At 43.7% G+C, this 20,076-nt stretch overlaps 1 protein-coding gene across 4 annotated transcripts in view; it reads right to left on the reverse strand.

The window, feature by feature from the left end:
- WDR25 (WD repeat domain 25) overlaps window positions 1-20,076 on the reverse strand; it is an 825,376-nt gene that overhangs the window by 724,514 nt on the left and 80,786 nt on the right. The window contains exon 2 of one of the 4 annotated variants that reach the window (XM_069637776.1): window positions 2,672-2,823. The exons of the other annotated variants lie outside the window; for them this stretch is intronic. The gene's annotated coding sequence lies outside the window, so the exon portion shown is untranslated. The remainder of the gene's footprint in view (window positions 1-2,671; window positions 2,824-20,076) is intronic. 4 annotated transcript variants of the gene reach the window in all.

Consider the following 20,076-nt stretch of genomic DNA (forward strand, 5'->3'; position numbering starts at 1 on the left):
AGTCGGCCTCTCGCTCTCTCTCTCTCTGGCCAGCGTGGACCCACGTTCTTCTCTTGGCTGTGGACTGAGCGGTCAGTTTCTTTGTGATAGTTCTTTACTTCAGCATCAGAGAAGCAGGACGCTGGTACGTCTCTTGTTGCATGGTTTGTTTACTCTCTCAGTGGTCACAGGTTCATCAGGATTTCCGCCTTTGTCAAAATCGGCAGTGTTCTACAGGCTGTCTCGGGTCTCCACCTACCACACTGACTGCATAGATCTCCAGTTCTGCTACTCCGGCGAGGCAGAGGCACCTGCCTCTGCGCGAGTACCCAAGCTGGCGTTTCTCACTCTGGGGCCAATCCATTCTTGTTCTCTTGATGTACCAGTGTATTTAGGTCCCTCCCTGGAACGGAGGGGAAGATTCCATTGGTCCTGCTTTTCACAAAGTGGCTGCAACAAATACAGGTCAGAAACCAGGCCATCCACCTTAAAGGGGCCTTGTACATTACTGCCTTGCTCAACAAATGCTTGGGACTCTGCAATAAGGGGAGGTGAACTGGAATCCTTACCTGGGAATGCCTTGTCCCTAGAAAGGGTGGGGGGGGTCACCCCCAGTGGGATCCCGTGTGCCCTGTCCCATAAGGAGGGTACTGTATAGCAGACTCACCTCCCTAGTGCCAAAGTGGGTGGCTCCCCCTTGGGGGGAAAGGACAAATTCCCTGCTTTCGGCATAATACAATGATGTGTTTCTTAGATTTGAAGTTGCACACCAGTCGCTAATGGGATTGGTTGGGAAGGAGGATACACTTTGAAACCATCTGCTCTTATACAAGTTTCATCACTTCCCATCCGTTCTAACATGCCTAGTTCTAAGATAAATGGAAATCCCTTTAATTCAACACACACTTTTTTGAAGACATATGCACAGCTGCAGAGTGGCCCCATGCATGACATGTGTGACAGTACAGCCATCCTAGATTTCAAATCACAATCTGTCTGCAGGCCCATGCCTATAACTGGGAAACTTAAAGTACAAGTCCCAGGTGGGTATCCAGTAAAAATGTAGCCAACAAAAATGCAGTCAGTGAAAATGTTGCCAAGTAAAAAGTATTCAATAAATGCAGCTGAAAAGTAGCCACACATGTATTGCTGATAGAGTAATTGTCATGGTTAAGGAGGGCTTGTGATTGCTGGTTTAGGGTTACGATACAGGTTGGGGTAAGGATATGGGTTAAAGATGTTGGGTTCTGGTTAGTTGTTAGAGTAGATTAAGTGTCACGGTTAGTTTTTGCGTAGGGATTATTGTAAGGATAGTGGTGAGAATAAACCTATTGGTTAGGGTAAAGTAAGCATTAGAGTCAAGTGGTAGAATTGCAGTTAGGGTAAGGCTAATGTTCGTAATATAGCCAGCGTTTGGATTAGGGCAAGGTTTATGAACTTTGTGCCAAATTGGTGAATGGGCAGGGGATGGGTTCACTATTCAGTCAATATTTCGTATTGAGTAACATGCAAAGAAAATGCTTTAGCGTGAAGAAGGTTTAGTGAAGGGTTAGTGTTCTGTAAGATTTAGGATAGAATACTGGTTGTAATTAGAGTTAGGGGGAAGTTCTATGAATGGAATTAGGGCAATTGTGGAGGCTTGGTTAGAGGTTTGGGTCATATTTAGGGTTACAGACTCGTACTTTTGTGTATTTAAAAAATCATTTTTTTGTCGACCTTATTACTGGCGACATTTTCACACTTTAGATTTCTTGTATTGACAACTACATTTTTTAAAACATTTTGCCGACTACATTTTCACATGACTACATTTTCTGGGGAGCTTTTTGCATAGAACCAAATAGTGTTGTTGGCTGAAAAGCTATGGCTAGCTAAAGGTACATAAACATGACACATCACACATCACTTGTCATGTTTATGTACAGCATTCTAATATTGATGTTGTGCAGTACAATATTTCTAAATGAATAGAAACAAATACACCTTGGTTTCTTTAATCTCACTGATCTCAAATTGAGAAAACAGCTGAGGGGCAATGCACTTGCCTTGGGAATAAGAGAATGCCCGCAACATGGGTATTAACTCAGGTCCAGCGCTTCGAAGCTGGAGGAGTCCCGCATCAAGCAGACCAGAAATAATTAATAAAAATGATTATATAATGAACACATTTTCCAGTGTTTCTCATCTAAACACACAGACTTTTACTGACACAATTGATTCTAACTCATATTCAAACTACAGCTCTTTGAAAAATTACACATGTCTTGCAATTCGTTCACAAGTTCTTAAAAGTACAAGAAACCTGTGGCAGCTTTTACAGACTCATTTCAGGAAAATGTGCATTTAAAAGTAGACATGGCCATTAACGAAATGATTACTTAAATATATTCACTGGTCAATAAGAATCCCTTTGTGGAATGGGAGCATGCAGAAAACTCCCTTTATAAATTGTGAAGGAATATTAAATTAAATGTAGGTGTGGGTTTGCATTACAGAGTGGCCCTTTATGTGAAATGATTTCAAATGCTTATGCAGCAGTTTATTGAGGCATTTGTTGACATGTGGCAATCCCAGATATAAACACTCGCAGGCATACTATCCCACCACGCAATTCTGGGATAAGAGATGGGCTGTATTATGAGTCACTATTTTGTTTTATTAAAGTAAAAACAACGTAAATGTGGCCCCTCACCTTATGCTAGGTCACCAGTAGGAAATCTGTCCCTGCGCCAGTTCAAAGGAATGTTCAAGATTAGCGCAAAACTCCATGCCATTTGTAGAGTGCTGTCCCTCGGGGAAGCAGGAAACTACTTGCATCCCGTAGGTGCGCCCTTTTCGTGGTATCTGGTGAGAAGCACAAATCATGAATGAAGCAGTGCATTGTTATGGTGCTGCTTTACTTCAGATTTTAGGTAGTCTCTGTGTCTCTTAATCTTTCCAACGAGGTTCAGAAAAAGAATAGTTTATCGTGATGCAAGAATAAAGCACATGTAGACACGATGAGATAAGCATCTGTGGTTACAAGTATGATAGAGAGTTTAGCATAATAGGTGGATAGGTGGATACAGGATAAGACGCGAATCCACCTTCTGAATTATACCTTCTACCTTCAGTAAATTCACCTTCTGACTGTGGCCATCTAAAAACATATTGGTCTTACCGCACTTAGGTAAATCTCGCATTTCTGTACTCCCTGCATCTAACATGTACTGTCACTGCGACGGACCATCCTGTAACCTTGTGTTATGCTTGAACTAAAATGGCGCTGGTGCGCAGTGTATTCTGGGAGCGCTCGGAGCCATGATGGATATTTACTTCATGCCGCAGTGAAAAGCTGCACACATTTTGCTGAGTGTTAAATTCACGGTGCTGAGAAAAACATGCTTTCCAAACCTGGTATGCGGTCAAGGACATTTCTTCGGGGAAAGCTAACTTTGTTATGGTTTGCTACTGTTCTCCGTGGAGCATGTTTTTAGAGGAGGGAGGCACTCTGCTCCTTGGGGGTAGCTCTCAATTGACCCAGCTGGCAACCAACGGCTGCTCATCAACTGTGCAAGTGCAATTTCCAGAAGGTTCGAGAATCAACTCCCCTTTGTGGAGTGTGTATATATGCGGAAACCCAGAGGTGGTCAGGTGAGACTTCAGCCGGAGAAGGACGCTTACGTCCGGCCCTCCTGTGATCTGTGGTGCTCTCGGCCTGGCTGTTCCCGGGGTCTTCCAGCCGCTTCTGGGCAAGATGAGGAATTCTGTTACGCTCACGGTGATGTATTTCCTTTTGCGTCTTTGCTTCTTCTGTGATTTATGTCTATATTACCTCTATGAGTTATTCCTATGTTATTATTGGTTGCTTCTAAGCTTTGAATAAATAGCTGTATAAGAGCTGATTATCTTCTAAGAGTGTGTGGTTGTGAGTTATTGCGTCTGTCTACGTTCAAAGTATTTGCTCTGTAATTGCATTGGTGATTTATGTTTTTCCCTGCACTTTGGGGAGAGCAATACACTTTATCTCGCTACAATGACACTTTCACTTTTTTATCACGGACCACTCTGTAACCCGGTTTTTCATGCCATTTATTATACTGTATCATCTTCCGCTGTCTCTTCTTTGTGCAACTTTCTGTAACCCATTTTGCTCCTCAAGCTTAAAGCGCCCTGTTACCCTAGGGTTTGACCGCGCTATACAAATAAACAAACTAAACTAAACCAAACAGGTAGGAGCAGGGGTGCGGTGTCACATTGATGGTTAAACCAATACATGCTAAAAAAAATGCATTTAAAAAACGCCACATTAAGAAGACACATTTTAACAAAGCTGGAACCCAGAGGATAACATCAAATGGAAACATCTAGGTGCCCAATAGTACAAAGACAGAAGAATGATATGTTGTTGGAGACCATTGTACTAGATTAGGACTTGTTTAAAATAAGGATCCTGGTAGAATCAAGTTTTAGTTTGGCAGCATCCGAGAATGGTTGAGGATACTGCCTTTGCGCTGTGCGAGGATAGTTCATCATGAGACTTTAATGGTTTTGTCTGCTGCTAAGCAGTGTTTAGGCATTAGTTTTCTGCTAACACCAGGCACCACATGTTTTGAAGGGCTTGGTGCTTGCGCAAGAACATTTTTATTTATATCTAACACTATTTTGTAGACCTGTTTCGCGCTCGCTCTAGCACTTTCTCAATACTTTGACAGGTAGATGTTTACCAGTATGTAAGCTGTAGCTTCGGAGTGGCTATCATCTGTGAACCCGAGACTGAATCAAGTATTATAGGTTTTCTTTTATTCGCGAAAAAGGTTATGTTCAACATGCTTCTGAACATACATATGAATTACTTGGAGTCTCCTGCCTTGCTCTGGGGGCATCGAGGGGAGAAGAGGGAGGACCAAGAGGGGCTTTGACCTTCCCAAGCTAGATAATGATGGGCATAGGAGTGGCAAGGGGAAGGATCCCAACATCACCCTCACCTAGCCTTACTTGGTACTCGTCACATGGCAGAGGACAGTCACAGAAGACAGATACAAGTACCAATTTCTCAAGTTAAAGAGCCTGAAGTGCCCACTAACCAGACCCAAAATCCAAGTGAGAAAATGACAAAAACACAGATTCAGAGACAATCAGGTTTACTCGCGAGATACTGTTACTCTTGCCAGAGTTCACATAAAAGGAAATAACCCATTTCTAAGACCCGGCAAGATTCTCCTCCAGCCCAGGAATTGTGGCATGATCCAATGTTGCCAGTTTCCAGTTATCTGGCAGCATTTCTATTCCAGAATGATAAAAACTTACAATCTATTGTCCAATTGGGGTGGCGGGCGGGGGAATATTCCTGTTTGGGTGATAAAAAAATAAGATTGCAACCCAGTAAACCCTGTGGCTGCGACTTTCCTCTCCTCACAAGAAATATCACACCTTTTCTTCTGATCCGGATAGAGCCTTACTAATTAGAGCTATTATCCAATCCAGGCTCGGTTATGCCAATGCCCTTGGCATGAGCATCTGCCATTATATTTTGACCAGGATACAACAAAAAAAAACACTGAGTGGCCAGATGTAGTTTTCGCCCGAGTGCACACAAGAACACATCTGCTGTCTTGAAGCAACTTCATTGACTCTCAATTTCTTCCCGCATTCTTTTTGAAATAGTATGCATTATACAGAAATTCCTTCCTGGACTAGGTCCCTCTGTCAGTCTAGAAAAATAGATACCTCTCACGACCAATGGCAATGTATAACATTGGCCGACGACCAACCGCCTCATGCACTAAACGTCAGAAATACAGACTGTTTGACCAATGTGTGGCCATTCTGATGTAGCTAGAATAGCCATTTTATTCTCTAACGTTTGCTCATTGCTTTTTGTTCAAAACTGTTTAGCCGAAAGCTTATTCTGCTTATTCTGTTTCACTGATTACTTTGTTGTTCAAAGCAAAAGAGCAAGGCCGTGAGGCTGGGAGTCATTCGTTGAAACATAACGTAGGCAGCCCCAGAGAGGAATGCCTAATCCCCTCCCGCCTATAGCCCAATAGGAGAGCAACACGGCAGTTAATCATTTCACTGATGCCAGCCAGTCTCATTAATATGGTAGAAATGCTAGAAAGAAACAGCTAAAGGCTTGAATTATGCTTTTCTTACGGCCCCCCCTTTCCTAAACCCAGCAGAGCGTGCTGACTCCCAGGACATGAATAGCAAATAGGAGAGAGCAAGGCCTGGAATGCGACTCTTCCCCCCGTAGGAACAGAAGCACTGTGTTCTGTTCAACAAAGGAATATGTCTCTAGACTCGCAATGTTGCATATTGTTGCTAAATTAGATGTTTGAAGGTGTCATATTTGTCGAAATTGTCAATCATCAGACCCAGTTCAAAGAAACTGTAGAATGGGCGTAATGAACAGGTCATGACTGATTTCAGGATGTCCATTTTGTATATGTAACTGATGTACGTTATTTGCTCTCTTGCGTCCCTCGAGGTCTGGAGACACTTCGCGGGGCGTGAGACCGAGTTGGCCAACTGAGACTATTTGCTTTGCAATAAACCCTAGCTTTTGGGAATACAACCTTGTGTCTGGCGTGTCAGTTCGTGTGTGGTGATTTGCCTTGTTTCCACTACGCGAGGGTCTCCTAGGGGCCCCTTCACCTCTTACCTTCAGGGTCTCTTCAAGAAGCACTGCCCTGCCAGAGCCTTATACTATGCTGAATCTGTTCTCCTTCAAAGTCTAACATTCCAGAAATCTGGTGGCAGGAGACTTGCTTCCAAGCCCCAAAACAGCCTCCCCTCACGCCTCAGAAAAGAACCCATTGCATTCTGTTTCTGCAAATACCTCAAGACTGACCTGTTCACCACTGGCTATTAATGTAATCTCCTTCATCCCCAAGACACATCTGTTGTTCGTTCCTCTATTGTGCTCTGAAAGCAAATGGTTTGTGCATGAACACACTATACATGCTAATAATAATTTTACAGAGAACTAGCATTCTTTTCACATTTCGAAGGTTTCAAAATACTGTGACAAGATCTGGGTTGGACACTGTTAAAGAAGGGTGCCACTATCCCTTAAACCCCCTTATGAACCTTGAATTATGATGTGGGTAACATTTTCTGTCACCCGATGCCTCTCGGTACATGTTCTGGCCAGTGTTCTCCGTTGCCGGTTTCAGAACCGCATCTCCCAAAAAGGCACCTGGGGGGTACAAATAAAATCTGGGCTGGAAGCAAGGGAACAGATCAAAGAAAAGGACTGGAATAGACTGGGATTCTTCATGCCAAACAGAGATGAGGCACGCAATACCCGACCTACCAAAACCAGACAGATCCCAGGGGAATAGTGGAGGAAACAAACAAACTGAGACTCAGAAGGGGATGCAGGAGAAAGCACAAAAATCTCCACCATAGAAAATTGGCAAAAAAACACTGTAAAACATAAATGAAGTGCGGATCGTGAAGTGGAAGGAAAGTGGTCTTTTTGGTCTTTCTGGCCTTGAGGGCAGGGGCGCGGCTTTGATATACTGAAAGGAACACCTCACCTTCAACCTGGCAGCTCCCCGTGGCTCTGTTACTATTCAGCAGAGAATAAGAAAATGTTTCATGTCCTACTTTGTAGTTGCATCATTGCTGCCTTAATGTGACGTCACCTGGAGGAGACCTTAAATGTGTATTTTGCAACCTTGCATACTGACAATTCGGCCTCCAAGGAAATCATTAGGCTCCCACGAGTGGATACTATTAGCAGCAGTGAAGGATCCTGCAGAAAGCTTGCCTGTGCATAACGGGGCAATGCGAAAGTGAACGCCAAGGTTCTCCTTCATTTACATTTAATCATGGTCTGCTGTTGAAGGTGCATGTTGAAATGGACCCCGACTTTGCTATAATTGCACTTCAAGCGCAGATTTCCACTGACAGTGCTGCATCGCTGGGTAAAAGACCTCTCTTGCTGGCCTGTTATTTTATTTTCTAACATAATGGTGGGCAATGCTCCACTAAGTCACCCATTAAAAGCGGCCTTGTACGGAAAATTAGTTGACTCATAAGCCTGGAAGTGGCATAGTGCGGGGAACTGTTTGTGAGCAGGTATGCGTATGCAGAAAACCACCACCACTAACACATATATAGCATGCACATGTAATGACAAATCCCAAAACAAGATAAGATGGGAAAATATTTGCCCTAAGCTTTATTACACCCAACAAAATACTCATAATAAAAAGCAACGGATAATAAACAACATGAGATATGCTTTTGGGAAACATGGGATCAAATGAGCAGGGAACCCGCTCCATTGTAGGGCCAAATAGAGTGTGATCCATGCCGTCCATTCCCGAGAGGGTATACCGCCACTGCGGTCCCCCCAACGGTCCCTTAAATACATCCTCTTTGTGCTAATGCCCCAAACAAATTTCTTCTGAAAATCTCCTTTCCCGCTACTGACAGATGACCCTCATCTTGATGGAACAAATCATTGTTCTTCAAAAAATATTTCCCAGTGTTTGATACACTTGAGTCTGGTGCACTTGCAAAAATGACTAGTGCTTTGTTTAATGTCCTTCTGGATACTTCTATTGTTTTATTCACGTCTGCTCCCTGCCAGATGCCTAGGTGGCATCTCAGATAACATTACCTCTGTCTGTCTCCAGCACCCTGCAATCTGTCTAAGTGAAGTGCACATTTCCACCAAGAGTGCCTTCTTTCCTTCCCAATTTTATCAAATGATTGCCCCCTAAATGTATTATCAGGAATTCAGGGGGGGGTCCCTGACCCCTAAAAGGTTGGCTAGCTCGTCATGTAGGTCCCCCCGCCCAATTCATGCCATGCATGTCCCACCAGTATGTAAGTGTTCTCTGAAAATGTAGACCTTCCCGAGTGTCCTCCAACCATCTGCTTGCTCTTGCTACAAAAGAGTGACCCACAATCCAAGCTGACTTGAAGGGAGGCTGTTCTGTGGGGAGAAAGGCCACTGTTAAATTAATTCTTTCCTGATCTATTTCTTATAAGCACCAGATTTCCAGCCTCCAATTCCTTTGATTACTTTCTCTTCCATTCCTCCCATCCAAGCAGACTTTGCTGCCCCAATTCGAAAAGAAGGAGAACCAAACAGCGGCATTCCAGCCTACAGACCCGTTTGCCTTTTTTAAGGCAGATTGTAATTGGAACTTGCTGAGGGCCTTTCCATTTTTATGCCTAAAGAGTTGCCCGCACGGTTGTGGGCTTATGCGGAGGAATTCTGTGGTGGTGCAAATGGGGGAATACCTCTTGTCTATGCAGTACAAATTAATTATCCTCCCATTCCCTAACTGATTTGTTTTGGATCTACTTAGCCTGATGGCCATGCATCATTTGCCCAAATTGATGCCACATAGCGCTAAACCTTCCTCAGAAGTGTTTTTGCCACCATTTCGTTGATCCTAAATACCCCGAAATAATTTAATGTGAAGGCCACCCCGAATAATGTGCTCTCATATGTCTCATTGCATACTTTGTCCACGATGTCTATTACATGTTTTAGCTTCTCAAAAGTTTAAAAGGGCACCTTGCGTCTTTCTTAACCCCCTCAATTTGGCCCAGCCTTTTAGGGCCTATAGTGTAAACACGCTATGTGTAGGGTCCGCCGCCCCCCCCCCCCCTGCTAATTTACTATAATAGGAGACTGCTGCCAGATGCAATGATGCACAAGCTTTTTTCTTATTTTGTTTGAATGACCATTTGACAAAATCATTCACATAACTTTCCTGGATATCTCTGATGTTACCAACCTTAGTTATTTCACCAAATTCTTTTAAGCATTTGCTGTAAAGCTTGTCATTTTTTGGGCCAATGCATTTCATTGCCAGTTCCTCCAAAATGGCTGTGGGCTCACCTGTCGCAGTTGGATGGGTCGCTTTGAGGCCTGCTGCACCCATCCCTTGCGTGCGGTCATGTGCATATTTTTGACTTGCTCCACTCTTTCTTTTGTATGAAGGCGACATCAATTGACTTTTTCTAAAATCTTCCATACTTCCTCTGGGACCGAGGTCCTCAGGTTTGTAGCTGAAAACGAGAATGCATCAGCAGCATCATTCTTGCAAGCAATATGTCAGGCTCTTATCACTATGTTTTATTTCAAGGCATGTTCAGTTATTTTTGCTTAGTACTGTTAGTACCAGATGACACAAGGAGGACCACTTGTTTAGGATGTGCACCACCGCCATGTTGTCTGACCAGGTGATCAGCTCCGTATTCCTCAGAGTTGTACCACATTTGCATATAGCCATCCATATGGGAGAAATGTCCAGCAAATTAATGTTTTTTGCCGAACCTCTGTTCCGCCAGGGCTTCAGCCAATGATCTGAGCACCATTTGTTACCAAAGCAAACTCCAAAACCCTTGCCACCTGAAGAGTCTGAATAGGACTCTTTTGTTGCGGTCATTCATTAAAGTTTTTCAGAAAATCCTTCCAAAACTCTAGATCCTTTCGGATTGTGCCGCCTAGCCTTATTTAAAGGTGCTTTTTTGTTGCTCCTCTCATTTTCATCTCAAGGCTTCTATGAAATACCCTTCCTTGTGGCATAATCTTCGTTGCAAAATGTATCTTGCCTGCTACGGATTGGATTTCTTTCAATGTCACCTTGTTTTTATTAGTTTCCTAATTTGTGTCTAGTAAAGCCACAACAATCTCCTACAGCATGCAACATTCCCCCTTGCCGGAATTAATTTCTATTCCTAGAAAGGACAGCACTCGTGTTGGCCCCAGTGTTTTGTCTCTAGCTAGTGGGATCCCTAAACCTACCATGATTTCCTCAAACCTTCTAAGGGTTGTGTTAAACCAATGGGAACCTTCTGGTCCTGCAAACCAAAAATCATCTAAGTAATGAACAACTAAAACACCTGGCAGTGCCTTCTGTAGAGTCCACTGTAAAAAAAAGGAACTCACTTGTTCAAAATATGAGCATGAACTGGCTCAGCCCACAGGAAGGCATTTATCAAAATAAAATTGCCTGTCAAATTGGAAACAGAGCCATGGGGAAGCACTCTCGAACAGGCAAAAGCCTAAAAGACGATTGTATGTCTGCTTTTGCCATGTGTGCATTACTTCCCGCCAACTTGACTATTTCTACTGGTTCCTGAAAGCTACTATACAAAACAAACTGCTGCCTCTGTGGAGGAAATCCCATCATTCACTGAGCTGCCCAGAGGGTAGGACAGGTGGTGGATTAGCCTAAATTCCCCTTTCTTTTTTGGGTATTAGACCCAATAGGGAGCATATCAATTCCTCCTTGAAAGGGATTTTGTCAAAAGGACCTTCCCCTACCTGCCCAGTTTTATCTCTTTATTTTCACTTTAACTATTTCTGGGTGAGCCATAGTGGATTTCAGGTTACTGGATTTCAGGTTACTGGGGATGTGCTGTGAGTCTTGACCTATGAATGGTATTATGAAACCTTCTCTAAAACCTTTTTCAATAGGATTTCTGGCTGGGAAATGTTGAAGACGTTGTGTTAATTTGTCCAACTTAACCGGGGATGCCCCTAATGCAAATTTAGTGGGTGTTTTCCCCCCTCTGGTTTTTTGGGGCCTGGATGGTGGGGCAGAAACTTGGACCGGTTTCTGAGGTGATGTACATCCTTGGGTTTTTTGCATTTTGGAGTATCTCGTAACCCCCCTCCCCCTCTTCTGGCCCTGAACTGAAAATCATTCCCATGCTGGTTACTATTTATGTTATGTGGAGCAGTTTCTTTCAATACCTGAAACATACATACCTTATAATCTTTCTCTTCCAAACCTAAGTCTGGGAATTTTTGCATCTCTTTTCTAAATTACCTGTCATAATTTAACCAGGCTTCCACCCCAAATGTATTGTGAATCTGGAGGATTCTGTGGTGGTATGCTACTAAAGCTGTGCCCTCCTTTGGGAATTTTTTCTAGAATGATCATATATGGAATGTGAAAACCTACCGCCTAGTTTTGTATGGTTTTCTCCACCTTAGGTCTCTTATCTCTCTCCTTATCCTCATCTTTTCGGTCTTTTTTCACTATGTCATAACCCATTTCCTCATACTCTTGTAACGAAAATATCTTGATGAATTGCTTTTTCCAAGTTTTTCTTTTAAATGTTTGATTCTATATGCCAGGTGGTTGTCTTTTTTTAATCTTTTTTGTGAATATTTTTTGCTACTGTCCGCCTACCAAATTTGGTGTTAGCGGGTCCTGGGCCCTCTTTACCCCCACCCGGCCCTGACTATACTGTCAAATGGTCTTGGTCATCCTCGTTACTGGTGTCAGACTCGGATTCTGCACCTTCTTCACTACTGGAGCTGTTCCTTCTACTTCTTTTTTTTCCAGCCCCTGTTCCCCCTTCTTTATGCCACTGTAACACTTGTTCTAATATTATCCCCAAATTTTCCACACAGTACCTGGTTTATCCTTTCTTTTTCTTCTTTCATCTCCTTCCGTTTTTACGGGCATGCTGATCACGTCCCAGCACTTCCTTTTCTTCGTCTGATCCTCGTGCTTCCCCTGGTCCTCTTCTTCCTCTGTCATCTTCTGACCGGGTGGCTGTTTCACCCATTCCTCCTCCCGTGGGGACCTCTGCGATCTTCTTCCTCACAGCATCCATGCCGTGTGCCAATTCTGCCTCCTTAGCACATTCCAGGAGTGGCCTCTCCTTTAGACTGAGGGCATTTGACATGTTGCAGCTTGTCAGCCGTTTTTACTTGCTTGCTGCACTGCCCGTGCTTATGTAGAGGTTGTTGGGTTGTAATCATTTCTCTCAGCCCAACGAAAAGGATTATTATAATTGATTTTTTATAACTTGTTTAAAAAAACCCTGATGGTGGTTTCATCCGCGCGTGTTACTGGATTTGTAACAGCTCTTCTGCAGGTGGATAATCAATTATCTGTTGTAATGTGGTTAAAATCAGCAAGGAGGGAATCATTCGCTTGGTCTGCCCAGGTGCCGTGTGGCTCTGTCCCTGCGAGCCACTCTGACACTCTGTGTGTAAATGGAGGCCCGTTCACAATGAGCTTGATTCTTGCTGCCGTTTTGTAAAATTCTGCAGCTTGTGACTAAACCACACAAAAGGAAACTTTGATTTTGCAGCCTGCTCCGGATTGATGCAATACTTGAGGAAAAAACAAAATGTCTGCTGGGTGCCTATTCTTCACCCGTTCCGTTTGTTGCTGTGCTCCTTCCACCAGGATGTCACCTGTTGCTAAGCGACGCCCAACCGTACCAGAGTTTTTTTGAAGCCGAGCGGGCTGGGGTAGCATCAGGCCTTGCTCTCCCATATGCATCCTTGCTTTCCAGCCCTTATTTTATTTATGTATTTATAGAGCGCCGCAGCCCGGAGGCATCAGGGCGCTAACAAGAAGACTCAGGACAAAATAGCAGAAACAGGACAAGCGGAAGGTTCAGTCAGTTAGTGGGACGGAGCTAGGTAAAGGGGTGTTTACTCAAACAGTGCAGTTTTCCGTTTTTTTCTGAATTTAAAAAGGTAGTTGGGCTCAAGTCCAAGTTCAATTGGGAGTCCGTTCCATTTTATCGTGGTTAGGTTGGGGAAGGCTCGGCCCAAGCCATTGGTTGTAATTATTTGTCCGGTTTTGACCAGCTCTTTAATTCCCGATCTTAACGTCTGGCTGGGTACGTAGGGGCTGATTTGTTTTTTGAGGTAGTCCGGGGCAGAGCCATAGCGGCAATGATGGACAAGAGACATGGACTTGAAAGTGATTCGGTCTTCGATTGAGAGCCAGTGGAGGGCTTTTCTTTCTTCAGTGATATGGTCTCTTTTAGATTTGCCGGTGATTGTTCTTGTGGCATTATTTTGAATAACTTGGCATTGCTTAAGGCACTTTTTTATTTTCCTTAATCCAGTCTGGATAATATGATAGCTCTAACGATGTTGGAGCTGTTTTGTTGGCTTAAGTGGGGATTGATTTGTTTTAAACAGTCTATGATGGTATTGGCATGTCCGTTTGAGGTATGCCACCTGTGCGTCTGCTCCCAGGGAGGCCTGCAGGTATACACCAAGAGTCTTCACTTTTTCTGAGACCATCACTGGTAAGTTTTTAATGTTAAAGGTTGCATAAGCTGGGTCGAGTTTCGCTTTTGCTTGAGGGGAACTGAATACCATAAGTTCCGTTTTTCCTCCATTGAGGCACATCCAGTTGGATTTCATCCATGCCTCAATGGAGCTGTCGAACCTACTATTGTCTGTGTCGCAGCCAGTTAGTTCTAATACCAATTGCGTATATCTGCGAAGTTCGTTAATATGCCCAAGTTGGTCAAAAGGGTGCAGAGACAGTGCATATAGATGTTCAATAGAAGCGGTGAAATACTGGCTCCTTGAGGGGCTCCACAATCTACCTGCTGAGAGGCCGAATTGTGGTCACCCCATTGGATCCTGGAGCTCCCGTTTCACAAAAAGGAGGCTATCCATTCGATGGCATCTGGTGAACAATTGCCTGACTTCTCAAGGGCCTCTCGGAGCTTCTGGTTATCTAGCAGATCAAACGCTGCTGAGAGGTCCAGCAGGATTAGTAGTCCTGATTTGCCCTTGTCCATTATACCCAACATTTTGGTCTGGAAGTCCAGTCGGGCCGATTCTGTGCCATGGGCCTCCCTGAATCCTGACTGTTGGGTATGTAGTAGATTATTCTGGTTGATATATTTTTTAGCTGGCCTGTTGCAACTTTGTTTAGAATTTTAAGGAGAATGTTGCAATTCGTGATGGGTCGGAGACTGACTGGGTCACGTTGGTCTAAGCCGTTTTTTTTTTTTTTTTTTTTTTTTACAAGCGGTGTCACTGTTACTGTTTTGATGGATGTGGGTACCTTGCGGTCTCTAAAGGAAGAGTTAACCATTCTGCACAGAAAGGGAGGAAAAAGCTCAGTGTTGTCAAGAATCATTTTAGGTGGAAGAATGTTTTCTGTATAGGAGGTGCACTTGCTGGATGCAAGGACTTTAGTTATTTCTTTTACTGTGGTTTGGGAGAACTGAAATGTAGTCAACTCTGAGTGAATAGTCCTGGTTTCCTGGTTGGCTTGAATTGAGGATTGATTCGATGTAGTACATGTTTGGATTTTCTCCCGGGCATTCATGACTGTTATGAAATGCCGTTTGTACCATTTCACAGTCTCCTTGAGACGGATGGAATGGAGGAGACAAGGTAGCAGGTTTGTCAACTGATTTGAGGATTTGGAAGAGTTTGCCTGTTGAGTTGGCTGCTGAGTTGATTTGGTCGCTATAGCAGCTTTTGTTTGCTAACGTCAGTTTTTCTCTGTATGCCTGGTCTAACTTTTTCCAGTTTTCTTTGTTACTAACCGAGGGGTCTTTAGACCATTTCCTTTCGGTTTTTCTCTTCGCTTTTTTAATGTTATGGGTTTCAGCGTTAAACCAATGCTGATGGTTTTTGTTGGGCCTTACTAGTTTTTATTTGAGGGGAGCGTATTGGTTGAGAATTATTGTGAAATAGTCATTGTAGGTTGCCATTAGTTTTTCGCATGAATCCTCTTCCTTCATGGAGTTTCGTATGTGAGCGGTACCTAGCTCAAGGTGGACTGGTGTAATCTTTTTAAAGTTTCTGCTTAGGGTGATGGTTGGGGTATTATTACATTTTTGTATGTTCTCTTTGTGGGTTAGGTTCAGCTCGATTTTATGGTGGTGGACCATATACATGGATGTGTCTCGAGATTCGTGGTACTTACATTGTTGGAAATAATCCAATCAAGTTGGTTTCCACTAATACAGGTGGGCTTGGAGTTCTGAACACGATAGTCAATGGTAATTAGCTCCTTTTCAAGGGAGATCGTGTCTTTGTCTTGGGGGTTTCCTTTCCATCTATTGAGGTCTCCCAATAACAGTGTGCCTGTGTTGGGTCCCTTTAGGGTGTTGAGTAGGTGGACTAGCTCATCGTTAAAATCTGAAATTAAGGACGGTGGTCTGTAAAGAACTACAAGTTTGATGCTACTTTTTTTCGATGCAGATATTTTCAACATGATTATCTCACATCCATTGCAATGTATGGGTGAGGGAAAAGGGTTCAGGTTCTGATTGGCTCACCCCTCCTGTTTTTATAGTAAATGTTGTATCCCTCTGGTGGGGATATTCTGGGTAGAACTGCAGACGAGATTGGCCAGCCGGGGGGTGGTGCTTGACGTGGGGTCTGCTTGGGCATGCATGCTGGGGAGTTTTCCTAGGCCACGTAATCTAAAACATATCAGTAAAATGAAAGACCTGGCCTATATCCTGGCCAAACGCAGAATTGCAATGAGCTGGAAAGCTGCCCACATGCCTAGAGTGGAGATGTGGTGGGCAGACCTCCTGAAATGGGCTGAAGCAGAAACCGTGGTCTGGTACGAAGCAGTCACGAGTGGAGGAGAGGAAGAGGTAGGCCCCCTGATAGCCTGGAGACAGCTGGTGGCCTTGATGGCAAATCCCCACCAGGTTGATCAGGATGCGGAAAATCGAGAGGTATTGGCAATAACTGAGTCACCTGTAGATGCCCAAGGTGGTGGCACAGATACGACAGCTCAAGGTTGTGGGGTGGGAGGACAGAGAAGAGCATCGAATAATAGGATGTCTGAATATTGATCATGAACGTCCTAAACAGTTGTAATGTTTGCAGTGTTTGTTGAAATAATGAAATACATTTTTTTTTAAAAGAATGTTTTATCCTTCTGGAACTGCGACATCAATTGTAGGTCCTGCCGGCTCTTGTAGCCAGGTTTCCGTAATGCATAATATATCAAGTTTGTCTTAGGTGATATAATCATGAATGTCTTGAGCATTGTTGTTCATGGACCTTGTGTTTAGGAGTCCTATTTTGATGTCCTGCGGTTTTGCAGCATTGGGTGCACTTGTAATTTCTGTTGATGTGTTGCCCGGATTGCTAGTTGTTCTATCGGATCGTGGGGTGGGGAGGATGAGTGGAGTTGAATAAAGGGTTTCATTGGGTAAGGGGAGTTAAGGGTATGGCCTGTGTCATAGGTATTCAGCGTAAGACCCGAATCTGATGTGTGCACTGATGAATCTATATCTTGTAGAAGGTTGATGGAATCATATGTGGCTTCAACATGTTTTTTACCAGTGCTATTTGGTGTAACTGCTTTGATTGGGCCAAAAAATTGCACGTTTCTTGATATCCCATTCCCGATTATCACCTTGTGAGGACTCAGAGTCCTGGTAGTACTTTGGGCAAAGTTCTGCGCCAAACGCCGTTATCCTTCTGATCAGTTCCGCCCTGCCACTTCTGATGACCGTTCCTCCCCTGTCAGGCTCTCCAGCCCGCAAAATCTGGCCTCTGGCAGCTTCCGCCTCGCTCCCCCAGACGTTATCTGCATTAACGCTCCCCACTGTCTCCGCTTCCCACTGATCTTCTGAATGAGCTGGATGGACGAGCGCACTCTGAAGCGGCTTGCCAAAACTTCTTTTGTAGGAAACAGGAACCAACCTTCAATGTGGAAAACATGACTAACCGGGTTATTCGCCATCGGCCAGAGTTGCTCTGCAAACAGCTGTGCTGTAATTTATGGCTGCACTTTGTGTGCTCTGGCTTCTGCCGATTTGCTGTGCTTGGGGAGAAATATGCAGAAGGTGCCTTTGCGCTCTCTTCTTATGGGCAAACATTAGCCTAAGGACAAAGAGACACCTCATGTGATAATAGGGAGACTGGTGGCTCCAACCAGTCCAGCTGGTGGCGGTCCTTGGGTCCCTTTTGTTGTGGGGACATGTGTGCTCCGTGTCAGGTAAATGTTACCTGCAAAGCCCCTTCCTCTGGGTCCAGGCGCCTGGTAGTCTGGTGTTCCTCATTGTTTTAGCCCGGACACCTCCCTGCACACATTGGCGCAAGGGAAACCGGCCGTCTGGCTGTCCCCCTTTCCCTTTGTAATTGGGAGGCACTTCCTCCCTTCATTTCCACAGCCCGCTTACGTGCCTGGGCCCTCCACCTCTCAGCTTTGCCCCTGCGGTCCCAGCGTGATTCTCAGGCTGCAGAATTGGGAGCTTGGGCTCGCTCTCGTTTGCAGACGTTCCCTGTATCACAGTGACTGGTTGAGAGCTTTGGGTGTCTCTTGCACGTGTGGATTGTGCTTCTTCCTTTCTCTATCTGGAAATTACTGATAAACTGATGGATTGCCTAAGGAAGCTCTGCGTGCGGTGATCTGCTGCTTTTGTAATAGACTGATTAGGTACTTTTTGCAGTGGCTGCCGAGTTTACTTTGGGTGAAGTTAGCAAGTTGTTCTACCGGCTATATGGTGTTGAATAATCACATATCCCTCAGTAGATTCCAGTTTGGCCAATAGTGTTTTGCTTCTGAGGACTTGTTGGCCATCTGTGGTACTGTGGGGGGAGTGATCTTCTTACAGGAACAGCCAGCAGAGTACGGAGTCGTCGCTGCAGTCCGTACAGGCTGAGAAGGAAATTCATATTAGATATTACGGTTGTATTTCACAATGACAACTATGGGTGGTGGTAAGGGGCAGAATAGAACAACACTACCCTTAACTAGAGCCGACGCATTACATAGTAGGACAGGGAAACTGGCGAGAATATTGAAAACTAACAAACCACCAATGAGTAGCAGGAAAAAAAACAAAGCTATACTCCTTCCTCCCGAGACCTCCCCCCGCCCCCATCTGAATCACTGGTTACACACTATGCTAATAAAGCAAGCATGGCTGACTGTACAAAAATAACTGGCTTTTTCTCGCCAGCAAAGTCTACAGATACAACAAAAGATAACCTGACCAATGCCCAGTTACCTCCAACTACTCATTCTGAAACTACATCTACCCTAACAGAGCATAATAATTCATTATTAAACCCATGTCTTGGACTGCAACGAGAAGCAAACAGTGAGCAAACTATGTAGGGGGCTGGACCCCACATAGACGACACCATCTATCTTTCCTCAAAATCCCCAATCTACTCCCCATTATCTCCACACATTCAGACATGTAAAATTTGAAAATCAAGTAGCAATGAATTATCTTTGCATCTGGGAATCCCATTATAGAAGACGGATGACCAATAACATTTTCTCTAGACTGTAAAAACATTCCACTGTTATCTTTCGTTGCGAGTTGTACTTTATCTCTCTCTTGTCCAAATCTCTGAATCTCACTTTTCAACAGAAATGTCTATTTTACTGTTGAATAGGTTAGCCATTCAGTCGCATTTGTTTTTGACCATTTACATTAGATGAGTTTTAAATTGATCTAATGTTACAAGAACCTTATTGGACTCAATGTTGCATGCCTTGCACATATCCACCATCGAAGTTCCATTATTTAAGATACATAATTTTGTATATAACACACCAGTTCTAAATTCGACTATCGCATATCCACATCAGATTACCTTCTAATATAATATATTCACTAGGTAAGGCTTTCGACATTCGCCGTAGGATTTTTAGCATTTTACCTTCAAATTGGTTTAATTCAGGCAACAACTTTTTTTCCCCCATATCTCTATTCCATATGGCAGAACTTAGGCAATTTTCGCTTCATATAGTAGTAATGTCATTATAATTGATATCCCAGATTGCTTTTCAATGAAATGACTTAGTGACACCGAACAGTTCATACATTTAGTTTTGACATCAATCCACTGTTGCTTCCAGGATAATTTCTGATCCAAGATCACCCCCCAGATATCTATAACTTTCCACAATTTCAACTTTTTGACCATCGATTGACCAGCTAAATTGTTTTTATTTTTTGTTTTGTTGGGACATGTTTCATTCCTCTAGTATATACCATCACCTTTGTCTTGCTCAAATTAATTTTGAGCCCATTCTTCGCTGCAAAGGCTTCTAACATAGATCATTTATATAGGAGCCCTGCCGGGGTGTAGTCTAATAGAAGCTTGTCCGCATAACCTAGCCAGCCTACTCTTAAGGGTCCTATTTTTAAGACATTAGATAGGAGTTCATTAAATGCTTCAGGGACATCTGTGAGATGGAGATTAAAGTCTTGCTGCAAGGTTGCACCCCTGCTTAAGCCCTCAACACGTGGGGATGGAGCCAGATACCTTATCCTCTCCATCTAATCTAACTTTTACTGTGTTATTCGTATAGAATAGTCTGATCATTGTTAACAGACATGTTGGAATGTTCCAACGCATCAGCT

The sequence above is a fragment of the Ambystoma mexicanum genome, chromosome 14, assembly GCF_040938575.1.
Source record: "Ambystoma mexicanum isolate Mex_15411 chromosome 14, UKY_AmexF1_1, whole genome shotgun sequence".
Classification (NCBI taxonomy): domain Eukaryota; kingdom Metazoa; phylum Chordata; class Amphibia; order Caudata; family Ambystomatidae; genus Ambystoma; species Ambystoma mexicanum.